At 41.0% G+C, this 15,740-nt stretch overlaps 1 protein-coding gene across 7 annotated transcripts in view; it reads left to right on the top strand.

Moving 5' to 3' along the window:
- Positions 1–15,740, top strand: part of TRERF1 (transcriptional regulating factor 1) — a 102,239-nt gene that overhangs the window by 59,524 nt on the left and 26,975 nt on the right. For all 7 annotated transcript variants that reach the window (XM_064648327.1, XM_064648325.1, XM_064648326.1 and 4 more), the window contains one exon: positions 10,523–10,617. The gene's annotated coding sequence lies outside the window, so the exon portion shown is untranslated. The remainder of the gene's footprint in view (positions 1–10,522; positions 10,618–15,740) is intronic.

Here is a 15,740-nt window from a genome sequence, read left to right as displayed (position 1 = left end):
TTTTTACCTGCTGTTCTATCTGGTTTTTAAATCAACTCACAATCCTTCCCCACTCCCATTATACAGCTCCGAGTTATGTTTGCTGATGTTTGCAGTGATGAGGGTTGTTAGAAATGGCATTTTTGGTTACATTTTTCAGTCCACAGTCAGAACTAAAAATACCTGAGATTCATGGCATTGCTTTGCAATCCTCTGGTCATATTGCTTGTAACCACCTTTCCTTGGGCAGTTCCCAAGGATGGTTCAGTGGGGAGCATCTGTACTGTTCAGAGTTACAAATTACTTTACCAGTCAGATGTCTCGAGCAGATAATCCAAAGGTTTGAATCTTCAGTAAATGAAGAGTGAACAGAAGGAAACCATGAGTGTGTCAGCACCACTTTCTTTCCAGAATCCTATGATAAATCTGATAACAGTGTTCTGAGAATTGCTTGCCTACTAATTATTGGAAAAGCATTACCTGTTCTTTTTGTTGGTAATTAGCATTTCAGCTTGAGTCTAGAGCTTGATGATAAATGAGCCTTGTATGCCATAGGTTCAGTAAATGATGAAAAACTGAAGTCTGTGTTTGCTTACTCTCTTCCTTCATAAAACAAACAAAACTGAGCTATCTCTAAGTAGAAATGGTGTCAGAAATTATGTGGTCTAAAGGAGGCAGCTGTTTTTATTTCTTCATTTCCTCATTGGGTGGCTCACAGTGCTTGTAAACAATGCAATAAATAAATACTCTCAATCCAATCTTAGCTAAGATAACCATGAAAAATCTTTTTGTGTGTTCCTAAATCAGAGGACACAAATGCATCTCCAACAAATTGACAGGAGAATTACAGAGTATGTCTTTAAAAGCATGATCTGGAGCAGCCAAGATTTCCAGATAGCACACTCTGAAACTTAATATCCATACCAGACAATTGATTAAAAATGTCGATGTAAAAATATTGCGTGTTCATTTGAGATAAGTCTTGTAGGGACAGAGAATGGGCTGAAAAGCTAAGGCAAGGTCTATGAAGTGCTACTGAGGTTCTGTCTGCTGTTCTGGCTCGTGGAGTTTGAGACTCAGAACTTGATAAGTGGGCATCTGAACAACACCGTGTCTGAATGCAAGACTTCTCTGAACAGAATTTGTGCTAAGGATGTTATCTAGTTTGCCTAAAGACACGAGCTTGCTCTGAAGGTGTTGGAGGTCTTTTACAGACTGTTTGGAGAGATAATTCATGGAGGCTTCTCTAGATGACAGCAGATGGGAAATCACAGAATTTATCTGAAATCTGATGTCTCAAGGAATAAAAAAACAGTGAGCAAACTGTGGAAGGTTATTCTGGAGGGAAACCTCAATGCTTCAAGTAAACAGGATTTTACAATATGTCCACTGCTACCTCCTAGCAACCAAAACTTTTATGAGGTTCAGTTGGCACAGATCCACTTGCTCGGAGGGTGATTATGCATAATTCATGCTAGATTCAGGTCACTGTGACCTCAGAAAAAATTGGGACTTGAAATGAGAGATGATCCTCTGTCTCCTGTTGTAGAGCCCCCCAGTTCCTTCACCTTCACCTTTGTGCCAGGATGCCAGTTAGATCATGGGGAAATGTGGGCAGAGCTGTTTGGCTCTTGAATTATCTGGGGTAATAATTCAAGCTCTACCTGCGACATGGCTGAAAAGGGTATGAAATGATCAGGCATATGTTGCTTTCAATTGGATGTGTGATGCTTGGTAACATTCTAGTAATTCTGAAGAATTACTTGGTTAACTGGTACATAAGATAAAGCCATGGATGACCAGCAAGTTTATCATAATCTTCAAAGTGTTTCCTGCTTGTAATTCCTTCCCAAGAGAAGATGCTATGGTGGTGTACTGTGCCTGCTACAGAGAAGGTTTCTTCCCCTGGTGTTTATTAGGCCCACTCTGGAAACTCCTTCCTGCTGTTCTGCTAAGGAACAAGATGGTAGTTTTGTCAGAAATAAAGCTTTAAAAGGCTGTTTTCTTATGATGCTGTTTCGTTCTTCTCCCCCGCATGGTCCACAACCCCCCCCCCCCCCAAACCAACCAAACAACCAAACCGAAACAAATAACCCCCCTTACTAGCCAAATAATTATCTTTAGCCTGCCCAGGAAGGGAGACATTAATCTCTTGGAGTTTTTTTATATTTCTCTCAAATAAGTGCTAAGCAGGATGAGCGTGCTTCTTGCAGAATATGGTTTTTACTTTGTCACTTCTGTATCAATACAGCAGCTTTTAAAGATGTTCTGTATGCTTTGTTGTAAGTTGGCAAACTGGAGGGAGTGTTGTGCTGCTGGATCTGCATTTGGTGTGGGCAGTACCTTAAAAGTGAAGTTTGAGGGGCTGGGAACATGCTTGCTCCAAAACTGTGGTGGTCTTCTAAGAGAAATCATAGAAGCCAGTACTCGAAGCTTCAGAGACTGTTTGTCTGTACCTGTAGGGTAAATGGGCAAAATGTTCATAGCTTAGCTAGGGCACTTTTGGGGAACATTGCTGTTATTTTTGCAAGTATTAAATGCAAAATCTGGATTTGTAACAAAAATGTCTCCATAGGCTGTGCCTAGCCCTTCTTCCATGATTGGAAGATGAAGGCATTGACCTTTCATCTTTTCTGAGCTAATTCTGGTTACATGAAATAGTAGGAAAAGAAACTGAGGCTTGGCAAATACTATCTACCCTATAGGAAAGTCTGTATAAGGGAAAAGATTTCTACTGAGATGGCTAAGAGCTTTTAATGTAATGAACAAAAAAATATCAGTGAAGCTAATACTTGTGGGGAATAAATTCTTCACAGAAAGTTGAGAAATGTTCTTCTGAAAATGGTAAAAGTAATTGTAAAAGCTGAATAGCATGGCATTTAATTATGTAAGGAACCAAAGAGGCTAAAAAAAAATAATAACCTGGTATATCAGAAAGCAATTTAAAATATAAGCTAGGGAAAATGGAATATTTCTGTCAGAATAAGATGAATTCCACCACTGGCTGCATTGATTTCATGTCTCAAGTTTTGTTCCAAACAGATCTGTAACTATGTAGGGGAGAAAACTATGTACAGGGGGCGGGGAAAGGCATACTTTCGTTCCCTTGGCCTCCCAAGCCAACCCATTCCCCTTCTGAGTAAGAATGGTGAGAAAAATCTGGATAAATATACAAACAGAACTTAAGAACTTAATTAGTTCTGTTGGTCATCCAATTTCCACTTATCTGGTGTAATTGTCCCTTTCAAAGGGATCATTTGAAGCAGAGCTTCATCTGCTTTGTGAATGTCAGTAAACTAAGCTTGTTAGTGTACAGTGTGAAGGCCAAAGCTGAATTCTTGTGGGTATTCACAGCCTTTAATAAATAGCGCGACAGTGCTGAGGAGGAATCATTCCTTACACCCACTCGCCCTTAAGATGTTTCCCTTCAGTTCAGAAATGAATATTCAGTTGAAAAGTTATACATTTTGTGTCTTTCAGAATATTCTTAGCACTGCATAGGAGTCAGTCTGCAGAAGGGTGGGATGGGTTGGTTTTTTTTTCCGCCTACCTTCTGTGGGGAAGATCTGGAGCCAAGAAGTAGCTGTTAGACTTTGAGGTTTGTCTGCTTATTTGTTTTAAGTTGGGGGTTTTTTTGGTCTGGTAGTGCTGTTTCCTGAGCTGTGGAGCTCCTGCTCCATTTTCTCAGGGCAGAGTTGGCATGTTAGTGTGACATGAGAGGTCCAAACATTAATTCATCAGGCTGTTGACAGAAGGTTTTGCTGTGACGTGGTCCTTACTCTGCCAAACTGGAACAACTAAGGCTAAAGCTCATTATGGGGAGTGCCCACTTAAAGAAGTTTTTTTGAGTGATTGGGAAATTTCTTTTAGGAGAGTGGTTGTTTTGCAGTAATTTTGCAAAGGGAAAGAATAGTTTGAGGGTTTTTCAAGGAAGGAGCGTTGTTTATTGATGTCATTTTTGGCAATGATTTTGTTTGAATGGTTTTAGTCACCTCATAGTTTGAAGTAAGTAACTGAAATTTTGCAAGAGTGTGGGCTTGGGGCATTAAGAATAATGAAAAGAAGGGCTAGCTGAATGTGTTGCAGAACTAGTACTGAATGATTGGATGATAAAATGCTGGAGGGAAATTGCTTGTAGATAAACGAAAGCAGTGTGTGCAGGAGGAGGAGGGAGGTCACAATGCGGTGTATGCCTTGATGAGTGCTGCACCAGATGTCAACTGCTCTGGAAGGAGACTTTGTGGTCATCCTGTAAAAATGACAGCATAATGATTGATAAAACAAATCAGTACTTGTTAGTGAAGGAACAGAAAACAAAACAGAAAGCATGAACGTGCTACTGTGTAAATACGTAGTGCTCCCCTGTCTTCAATAACATATGTGGCTTTGGTCCTCCCTGTCTTCCATATCGCCTCCCTCAGCACAGAGAATGTTATAAAGAAGAAGAAAAATCCAAAGTATGGGGTGACAAAGAGCCACCAGGAGTCCTCAGTCTGGAAAGGGGCACACAAAAATGATTGATGTCATGAAGGAGATGCAGAATGAGTGTCCGCTGTTGTTCCCAGGACATGAGCATGAAACAAGTACCTGAAAGCTGTGAAGAGAAAGATGATGACTTTTCAGGCAGCTCTGGGACTGTCAAGCTTGTACTGCCAGCCAGGTTGCTTTCTGAATTCAGTAAGGAGAGGACAAGACATGGCTATATGGTAGGAGGTATGGGAGTATTTTCTCTTGAATGGGATAAGCCAAGCCCTGCCCAAGGGAACTGGATTACATTCTGGGCAGTTCCAGAGAGCAGTCATTTGATGCAGTCACTCAAGGCAGGCATCTCCTGGATTGTGCCTGTGCTGTGACGGGTGGTCTCTGCTGGTGTGAGCACCTATTTGCTTTGTGTGACTGGGATGCATCTGACCAGTAGCTCAAGTCTAAAGCCTCTTTAAACATAATGTCATGTTATACAGTATGTGTTGTCTGAAGCCTTGCACCCTACACATGAAAAACTAATAGATTTTGGAATTCGTAATCTATCTGCGCATTAGCATCTGATCTCTAAGATGCACCATTTGTCTAAGACATTTCCTCTGGAAATAAATGTCATGCAATATTCCTGAAACATTCAAAGATGTAGAAATGAACACATGAAAATAATTATGCATGCATGAAGAATCCTGTCCTTAGAAGAGAATTTGAAGTCCTAGAATTTTTCTAGGGAAGTGCAAGCAGGAAGCTGAACATGGACCAGGGAAGGGCAGCAAATTCGTGAGGTTGATTATTAAGAGTGGACTTCCAGCATGTGAAGAGAGACTGTGCTCTGATATAGTTGTGTTAAGTAAACCAAAGTAATGGTATATGATTGATGATGATAATTCTGGTGTTAACTATTTTGTTGCTGATTTTACCAGTTGATATTAGTCTTTGTTGGTATTGCTTAATATATGTACTCTGTTGTTCTCAATGTTTCTTATCTGAAGGTGGTTTACTTTCCTCTCTCCTGCTCCAAAAATAGTTAAATGCTGTTTTATCATGACCAACCAATTTAGATAACAAGATGCTCTTGGTCACTCTTGTAATAGAAAAAATTACAAATACAGTAAAGAAAACTTTTATTTCAGTGATTTGAAGTGGCTGAGGTTTATTCATTTCATGGCAAGTTTATGAGCTGGTGTTTGTGAGTGGTTAGACACACGACCATTAGGAAGGAGAGGAGAAATCCCAAATTACTTTTTTCTTTTTTTTTCGATATTTTCCCAGAATTCCATTTTGGATGCTCTGATGATCTACAGGAAGTCTGAGTTCCCAATTTAACACTTCGGTTAAGTTCTTAATGTCAAATGATACAAAAGTTCATACTGTGAAAGTAAATCATAGAATCACAGAATCATAGAATGGTTTGGGTTGGAAGGGACCTTAAAATCATATAGTTCCAACCCCTACCATGGGAAGGGACATCTTTCACTAGACCAGGTTGCTCAGAGTTCCATTCTCCCTGGCCTTAAATACTTTCAGGAGTAAGGCATCCGCAGCTTCTCTGGGCAACCCATTCCAGTGCCTCACTACCCTCACAGTAAAGAATTTCTTCCTAGTATCTAATCTAAACCTTTTCTCTTTCAGTTTGAAACCATTCCCCCTTGCCCTATCACTAAATTTGCTTTGTTAAGGCTTATACAGGACTAATTCAGCCTTAATCTAGAAATCTTCTTCTTGTGTGTTGCAGTAACGTGCAAGTGGGTGGAAACTTCGATTTTTCTGAAGTGTAACATGACTGAAGAAAATCCCTGTCTTTGGTGTGTTGCCTAGTTCTACTGCCATCCTCCATTTTATCCCTGGGAAAATACCTGGTTTAACTTTCAGTGTGAAGCTCTGCTGATCAATATGTTACAAGCGTAGTAAAGTTCAAGAAATTGCCTCCATTACTATCTTGAGATGAGAAATTGATTTAGCTGCATTCTCTCTCTGTTAATTCATCTGTGTTTTACCTTCCCATAAAAGGTATTATGTGCTCCTTATTTTCCAGCAGTGTCATCAATCCTAATGAAGAGAGAGGACTGAAAATTTATATTGTGTGTATGGGATAGCCGATCTCTGACTTAGGTCTTAATTTGTAAATGTTGCTGTAGGCTTCACTTCTCAGCTTTTCCTTACTGTGCTTTGCTTGTATGCAAAATCTAGGGTCTGGGATGGAAGCAAAACTGAAGAATATGGCAAAGGAATATAAAATTAGATTGCTTTTTAATCTAAACTTCAAAAAATGAGATGCTGATTAAAATTTAATGAAAATAATTAAAACCTCATTTGTGAGTTTTATGTACTTTTGTAGTGTTTGGTCCTGAATTAATTATGTTGGGACTGTTTTCAGTATTTATCAGCCATCAGTTCACTACCTCTGCCTCCAAAATGCCCGAAGTTTTATTTTTTAACTGTGATATTATGTATGAGAGCTTTGCACATATCTGATAATTTATGTACACCTGCATATAGGTGTTATTGTAGCTCTAATAATGAAGGTAGTATAGTGGGAAAAGCAGCAAAAACAAATAAGAAAGGCAGAAAAGGGTTTTCCTGGGCATTCCTGTTGTTTTTCCTGGCATCCATCGGCCTGGCCTCTTGCAGGAAGCTACCAGGGATGGTTTGTCTGCAGAATATTTTGGCATTTTTAGGCTTAATACGAGCATTTGTTGTTCAGAGCAGATGGATAATTGAAAAAGAAAGCAAACCTATATACTGTGACTTCGTTCATGGCTCATGATCACACAGAATAACACAGAATATTCTGAATTGGAAGGGACCCACAAGGATGATGAAGTCCAGCTCCTGGCCCTGTGCAGGACTATCCCCAAGGATCACACCATGTGCCCAAGGGTATCATCCAAATGCTTATTGAACTCTGGCAGGCTTGGTGCTGTGACCACTTCCCTGGGGAGCCGGTTCCAGGGAATACCTAATATCCAGTCTAAATATCCAGTCTAAACCCCCCTGACACAACCTCAGGACGTTGCCTCGGGTTCTATCACTGGTCACCACAAAGAAGAGATCAGTGTCTGCCCCTCCTCTTCCCCTCACAAGGAAGTTGTAAGTGAGGTCTCCTCTCAGTCTCCTCCAGGCTGAACAGACCAAGTGACCTCAGCTGCTCCTCGCAGGGCTTCCCTTCAAGGCCCTTCACCATCTTCGTTACCCTCCTTTGGACACTCTCTTAACAGCTTAATATCCTTCTTATACTGCAGTGCCCAAAACTGCACACAGTATTCAAGGTGAGGCTGCCCCAGTGCAGAGCAGAGCAAGACAATCCCTTCCCTCGGCCGGCTGGCAATGCTTTGCCTGATGCCCCCCAGGACAGGGTTGGCCCTCCTGGCTGCCAGGGCACTGCTGACTCATATTCAGCTTGCCATCAACCAGGACCCCCAGGTCCCTTTCTGTGGAACTTCTTTCCAGCATCTCATTCCCCAGTCTGTACATACATCCTGGGTTGCCCCATCCCAGGATATAGCAGTTACTTTTTTAAGATTAAATTTAACCATATTGGCAAGTTCTAAACAGTTATGTTAAACTGGGACAAAAAAACCCCAACATTTTGTCGCTTGGCTCCACTGGTGTTAACCTCGGGTTTTCTGTGTGTGTCTGAGTATTTCCTGTTACAAACAGAAATGGTACACATTTATCTGTTGTCTAGAACATTTAGTATGCCTGTTACAGACCTGGAGGTGTTAATTACCAGTATAAAAACCAAGTCAGGTATGGCACCGTGTATGTGAGGATTTATTAAAACTTGTCTTATTTTGACAAAGAGGTAAATTCATGGATTTGCTTAGAAAAGTTGTAAGCTGGTGGGATGCAAGCAGGTTTGTGTTTGGGGACGTTTGTAGCATTTCAGCTCATGTTTGCAGCAGGATGTGGCTGTGCACAGATTTTAGTTACTGGGGCTCAATGTGATAATGTTTTAAGCAAAAACTTGCTTTGATCCAAGAAACTCCATATATCCCTGGGCGATGCTACCAGCATTTGCCATCAGCTCAGGTTTTCTGTTGAAGAAGTATGTTTTAGGCAGGTCAGCCTTTGTAAGAGACTTTGCTGTCTCTCATGGTGCGTGTTTTGATGGGTTGGTGTCTGGATTTTGCAGTGGACCTGTCTGTTTTCTGTGGGCTTGGGCCAAGGTGAAGGGGAAAGCAGAGGCTGGCATTGGGCAGGACAGGGGAGCTGTTTGGATTTGTGTTGCTGGTTGACTAAGGGAGGGCACTTGTTCTGTGCTGGACTTGGGGGGCAGCTTCTTGCTGTATGTAGTAGTGTCACAGCGCTTGGGACTTACTATCAGAGATTTTAAAAGAATAATTTAAGCAAGTGAATCTAGCATGAAGGTGAGAGGAAGTAAATGCTGACAGACCTCACTGAGGTTATCTATGATCACTTCTACATTTTTCTTCTTAAGCCTGGAATGATTTTCCAAAACCATCAGGGCTCAGTGTGAATGAAGAGTTTTCCATTAATATCATGGAGCTGTGAATTGCACCCTAAGCTTCCAGGCTTGTTTTACAGAATCACAGAATACCAGGTTGGAAGGAACCTCAAGGATCATCTGGTACAATCCACAAGACCTTGCATGTTTTTGTGGTACTCTGTAAGGTTCTTGTTAGCCCACTCTTCCAGCCTACCCAGGTCTTCCTGCAGGGTGGCTCTCCCTTCCAACGCGTGTGCTTCCCTGCTTAGCTTGGTATCATCAGAAAACTTTATCAGGGTACACTTATGCCATCTTCCAGATCACTTACGAAGGTATTAAACAGTGATGGGCTCAGTGTTGGTCCCTGGGGGACCTCACTTGTGCCAGGTTGCCATTTGGAAAAGGAGCTATTTCCCACCATTCTCTGGGGCCACCTGTGAGCCAGTTTCCAACTGACCACATGGACCACTTGTCCAGACTGTAACACAGCAGTTTCTCTAGAAGGAGGCTGTGGGAAACTATATAAAAGTGTTGGAGAAATCCAGGTAGACAGCGTCTACTGTTTGCCCCACATCAACAGCTTTGTTGTAGAAGGCAATCAAGTTTGTCAAGCACAATTTGCCCTTGGTGAATCCACACTGGCTTTTCCCAGTCACATGTTTCATTTGATTTGTGATAACCCCCTGCAGGATTCGTTCTGTAACTTTCCCAAGGACTGAAGTATGGCTGATGGGCCTGTAATTTTTCGGATCCTCCTTTAAGCCCTCCTTGTAGGTGGGAGTGACATTAGCCACCTTCCAGCCTTCCGGGATGTCCCCCAATCTCCATGACTTCTCTAAGGTTATGTAGAGTGGCCTCACAGTGATGTCAGCCAGCCTTCTTAATGCCCTCAGGTGCTGAGGGCCTTTCCTAAAAGCCATCTAGGCAGCAGCATTTAGAAAAACAAATGTGTTGTTTTCATTTAAATAATTTAAGATGCCTTGTCTAGATATCTCTTCTGCACTGGGTGACAGCCTGATTGTTATCTCCCACATCTATGACTGTCATTAATCCCTCCCTTCCTGATTTCTATACCTTCTCTTGTTTGTGTGATACTCATCATGTAGGTTGCAAGCTCTGGGCCAGCAAATCTCCTCTCCATAAGAGAAGCCACTGGGTTCTGTCAAAGCAGCCTGGGATGCTGTGAAATCTTTATGGTGTCTGCAGTAGAGGCAAGATGTTTCATTTATTGCATCCACAAAGCCCATTCCTCATTTTGCAGTCGGTGCCAAGCTGAGTAAAAAGTAAAGATTCATTTACTTGTATTTCAGTCTTTAATTTGAAGGACTGTGGATGTATCAATGCCAGAGATTTGACAATGAAGCAGTCTCTCACTGTCAGTATGGGAAAGGGATGCTTGGTGGTTCTTTAAAGGAGTTGCATGCTGCTGGATGTCCTCTGCAGTAGTGACTTAGAGAGTAACCTGGAGATACTCTTTTGAATAGAAGTTAGTATTTTGTTGTGTTACAATAGGAAGCTCATGGCCACAGGTCTGCTCGTGCTTTGGGCCAAGGTGGTGATAGAAGATAGTCACCTGTGGGGAAAAACTAATTTGCATTCTTTTGCTTTGTTTAGATACATCACTCTGAGATCACAGAATGACAGCAGCATGAAATGTTATGGCAAAGAGAGCTCAAGATACAAGAATCTCACAAATGCTCAAAAATCAGGTAATGTTGCAGCATATGTCCAGTTTCTCTAAGGCTGGCTTGTTTAATAGATTCAATGCTTTTTGACTGTTTTCCAGAATTTGGGCTTCTGAGTCTCTGACTTTATTGATGGGCTTCTCAAATATGATTAGTTGTGCATTGGCTGTGTATCTTGTAAAATATTATTTCACAGTATGTATGACACAGGAGATACACACACATTTATATCTTTCTTAAAGGACTACTTTGGCTGTGTTGTCTCATACAAGCAAAAGGACATTACCTTAATTTGAAAAAAAAATAAAAGCAGAAGCCATGGTGGTCAGTTCTGCATAACCATTTGACCTGGTTCCATTGCTAGATACCAACATACTGTAGTTTAGAGGGATAGACTTTTCAGAGAGTCCTGCAGCTGCATTTCTGAAAACTCTTTTAGGGGATACACCAGGCTCAAAATAGCTGTTCCCTCCCCACTGAGAGCTTAGACATATGCCATTTTCCACATACTACTACTTCTGCTTGTTTTTTTTAGTTATTTATCTGTCTCAGGATGTTTCCTCCTTGCCTGTTTTTGTAAATCCTAGCATATGTTCTTTGACTGTTTCAGAGCGTTTACAGTTACAGAAAAAAAGAAATCACATTACACCCTACAGAGCTTAAACACTGCAGAGGTCAGGAAGAAACCAGTTAAGTGTGTTACAAGGATGCTCACCTTGAACTAAAATTGTATGTGCTTATCCTGGCTGTGGTAACAGCAATAGCTGATGCATTGATGTTTGAGTGAAAAGGCTTAAAAATCGCTCTCCCTCCCACATATCAACAGCAGGGACCAGAGATTGTAATGTAGCACATACCATAAGTGAACAAGATCTAACCTCTCTGTCCTAAGATCTTCATACCCGTGGCTTCTCATGTCTGCAGAACTAGGATCTTGCTGGGGAGTAACAAGTCACTCAGTTCAGTAATAGAAGTAAACTAAAATATGAAGTTGAGGGCAATTTTGCTAATAGGACATGTCTCTTTTCCAGGAAGCATTTGAGAGTATTGCCCTGAGCAGAAGGGACTATGATTTATGTCATCTAAGCAGTCAGTAAACCCAGGCTGGCTGAAGAAATTTCAAATAAAGTTTCACAGACAGCTTCAGCCTTGATCAAATATGCAGTAATGTATTGGTGAATATTAAAAAAAATAAACTACTGTGTTTATCACTTTAATTAGTGCTGTCTTCAGTATGCTTTTAGTCAGTTAGTCATGGAATATGCAATTCAAGTCCCCTTCTGGCCTTAGCCAAGGCTTGTCTTTTATTTTTATTTTTAATCAGTATTGTGAGGAGATCACATAATTTTACATTTGCCATTTTTTATGAAGTAATGTGATACCTGCTTCAGTTGCAGTTCTCCAAAGCCTTCAGAGTACCTTGAAACTGTAACACCAATTCACTGACAGCAAAGATAATCAGATTTGTTGAAACAACGTTCTTCGTTTCTTTGGGACTCATGAAATTGTATCTCCCTTAAACTAAATTCAGTTAATGGCTTTATTTAGAAATCAGCCTCCTCTTCTTGAATAACCAGAATTCTGTTAGTTTGGAGGAAAAAAAGGTTTTCATTAAATTACCACTGCCTCAGAATGCATTTTCTACTTACAACTTAGATCAAAAAGAGAGAAAAATGTTTCTTCTTGTTTGTCTTCCTTTCTCCTCCCCCTTTTCTAGAGACTTTCCTGAGATGATCAACTGTTGGTTTTGCTGTTGGTTTTTTTTGTTGTTGTTGTTGCCTTTTTTTAAATTTCATTGAAGTAGAGAAATTGCTCGGTTCCTCTCCCAATGCCATCGTTGTTCTCCCCTCCCCCAAGTCCAATGTGTTCTTTATTAAACTGAATTAGGACATTCTAGTCACTCTTAAGAGTGGAAATGGGAACAGCTTAAATGAGCAGCCACATGAGATTCAGCAGCCTTTCCAACTGCACTGCAGAAGAAGCTCAGCTGCAAAGGGAATGATAATTTTTGAAGGATTTGTGCAACTGTTGAAGAATTACCAGCATTAATATTAAAAAGCAGCTAATCTGTTTTTCCCTTCCATTTTAAGCATGTATAGCTTTCTTAGTATGCTTGCTATAAAAATCAATCTGCTAAATGTTTTGCTTCTTTTCGGTCGTGTTCACTTTTGTAATGCCTTTATTTGCCTACTTTCTTGTATACTGAAGTGAAGGTTTTTTGTTGTGCTGGTTTTGCCTAAAAGTGCTAATCTTGGGGTTTGTAGACAGATATGGGCATGGGTTCGAGATCTCTGCCATCGAAAACCAGCTGAAATTGAAATGCAGTAGAAACCATAGAAGACTTTATCCAGGATTTGGATGAAAAGGTTTTCATCCCTGTAAACATTTGTCCTTGAGACAGCTATAGAAAATTATTGGTCCTTGAAATCCATATTGCTACTAGTTTATTCTAACTAAAATAGCCATGGTCCTGATACCTTTTGACTCTTATTTTCAGTCTCTGCTTCTCCTTATTGCTATATCAGATGTCTTTGGGGTTTCTGTAGATACTTTAAAAAAAAAAGTAGATCTTTGAGTTATCATCTCACCTCTCCTTCCCTTTTATAAGGACAAACCTGGTAACTAAACAGCCTGCAAGAGCATGGGGGTCTTTGAAATATGCCACCCTTCCTCTCCCAGTTCTGTGCTTTTCAGCCTTCCAGCACTACTCTCATCTGAAGATACAGGGGTAGTGCCAGCCTCACACCTGAGAGGTGGGTTTAAGTAATGCAGGTGTGTCCGTTCTTAGGTAGTGCTTAGGTGTTCTTAGATGGTGCTCTCTTGGTTTTTAAAGCTGCTCTTCAACGTGGGTTCATAGTGGTGTAGTGCCCAGCTGAAAACCATGACTGTCTGTGCTGTCCCTTAAAAGGCTGGGTTGTGGTCAGCCTGTGTGACAGAGGCTGCTGGAAGCACTGGTGTTTAGCAGAATGGAGAGGAGAAGGAACTGCTTTTTATTCCTGCGTCTGTCCTAAAGGAAATCGGAGAGCAAGATGATGTGAATGATGGCTGTCTTCATTTAGGAATAGCTTGGCAGGAGATCTGACAGTTCTGAATAACAAAACAGGTCAATAAAGACATTCTCATAAAAAAGGCTAAAAATTGAATAAGATAAACCCTGGTTTGTTTCTGTTGAAGCTAATGGGAGGGGAACATTGAAGCAAAAGAAGGGAAGGGACAACTTGATTTTGAATTTATCTTATCTGCAGTTAAGAATGAAGCATATATTGTAATAGCAGAAAGACAGCAACTTGAGAAAGCCCTGTCTCAGCTTCTGTGACTGAGAGGTGGTAAGGCACGATTTGAAACATGTCTGCAGTGTTGGGAGAACACACAGCAATGACACATTTCTGGAGCAAGCATGCCTGAAGTGTTACAAAACACAGTTTAGGCTGCTAAGAGTGGTGGTTAAGCTTGCTTTAGCTGAAGTGTTACCATCCCAGAGGGCGGGAGGGACGCAAGAGGAGTTGGTACCCCAGCAGATGAGCATCTGCTTGATGCTGTTGCTTGTCAGTATGTACAGGTACTCTGTCCTGAAGAAGCTAGTTGAACATGGAGGGGTGTTTTCTTTTGGATTTTTTTTGCATCTGCCAGCTTATCCAGTCTTCTTTTTTTCAGGCTAACTGGTAATTAATCTATAAAAGCACGTAGATGTTTTGCTTAAAGGAATAGCTGAAAAACTTGAAATAAGTTGGACAAACCATAGGATCCAGTTCCTTTTTGAAACACAGCCATGCAGCCTACCGAGATTGGTTAGATCAGTGCAGTGCTATAATAACTTTACAGCCTTTTAATGAGTCTGCTTCCTTCAGCATCTGCTCTTGTACAGTCTTTTGTCATCCCTCGCCATTAACTCAGTTCTGAAACTGGCTCTGGCTGGTTTTGCAGCCCACACCCACCCCAACTTTCATGCAGCGACTTATTTGGAGTGGATGCCTTGTTCTGAAATTCATGTGAATTTAGGCAGTTCGATTGCGTGACTGTGGTTTGATCTGTTATTTACTCAATTTGAAAAATTCTACAGGTTTGGGCTTCTGTGGTATGTGATGGAGCTGGGAGTGTTTTCTTTTTTAACTACCATCTTATTGATGTTTCACTGCCTATTTTCTTCTCTAAGTTCATAGAATGGCCTGGATTGGAAGGCACTTTAAGATCATCTAGTTCCAGCTACTCTGCCGTGGATAGAACACCCTTCATTAGACCAGGTTGCTCAGAGCTCCATCCAACAGAGCCTTAAACGCTTCCAGGAATAGGGCATCCACAGCTTCTCTGGGCAGCCTGTTCCAGTGTCTCACCAGCCTCACGGCAAAGAAGTTTTTCTTAATATCTAATGTAAACCTGCTCTCCCTCAGTTTAAAACCATTCCCCCTTGTACTGTCACTAAAAGGTCTTGTAAATAGTCTCTCTCCATAGGCTCTCTTCAAGTACTGGAAGGCCACAGTTATGTCACCCCAAAGCCTTCTCTTTTCTAGACTGAACAATCCTAGTTCTCTTAGACTTTCCTCACAGGAGAGGTGCTCCATCTCTGTCATCACCTTCTCTGGACTCACTTCAATAGGGTCCATCCTGTGCTGGGAACTCCACAGCTTCTTCTGGCTCTCCAGTGAATAGTTTACAAAGGAGAAAAATAGAATCACCTTTATTGAAGACTGATAATTTTGGAATTTTGTTCCATTTCACGTTTACCAGAATGAAGTTATTACATACTTCCAGGAGTAATTGTATTGCCTTTTAGATGCTTGTGTTTGACGCTGGAGTGTGTAAAGACATTTCAGCCATCTTGGCTTTTAGTTTGGAGACTGGAGTTGTACAATTTGCAGGGGACCTTGCTGAAATGATGAGAAAAGAGTTGGAGCAAAACCTTATCTCTGTTGAAATCAATTGAATTCCCATTAGCTTGAGTCCAGATTTCATCCATAAACTTAAGTAGGGTATTTCTCTTTCTGGGCAGTCTACAGAAATGTTTCTGTCCGTTTGCATTTGTTTTCATGTTTCTTGGTAATGATTGCATAATTGGGATGTATCTGTAATGTCAGAAATGTAGTAGGTTAAATAGCATAAATGACTATTAGGAAGAGAAGAAACATAGAACTGCAGAACCATTGTTTCTG

This window comes from Pseudopipra pipra, chromosome 3 (genome assembly GCF_036250125.1).
Source record: "Pseudopipra pipra isolate bDixPip1 chromosome 3, bDixPip1.hap1, whole genome shotgun sequence".
NCBI lineage: Eukaryota > Metazoa > Chordata > Aves > Passeriformes > Pipridae > Pseudopipra > Pseudopipra pipra.
This window is presented reverse-complemented; position numbering and strand designations above follow the sequence as displayed.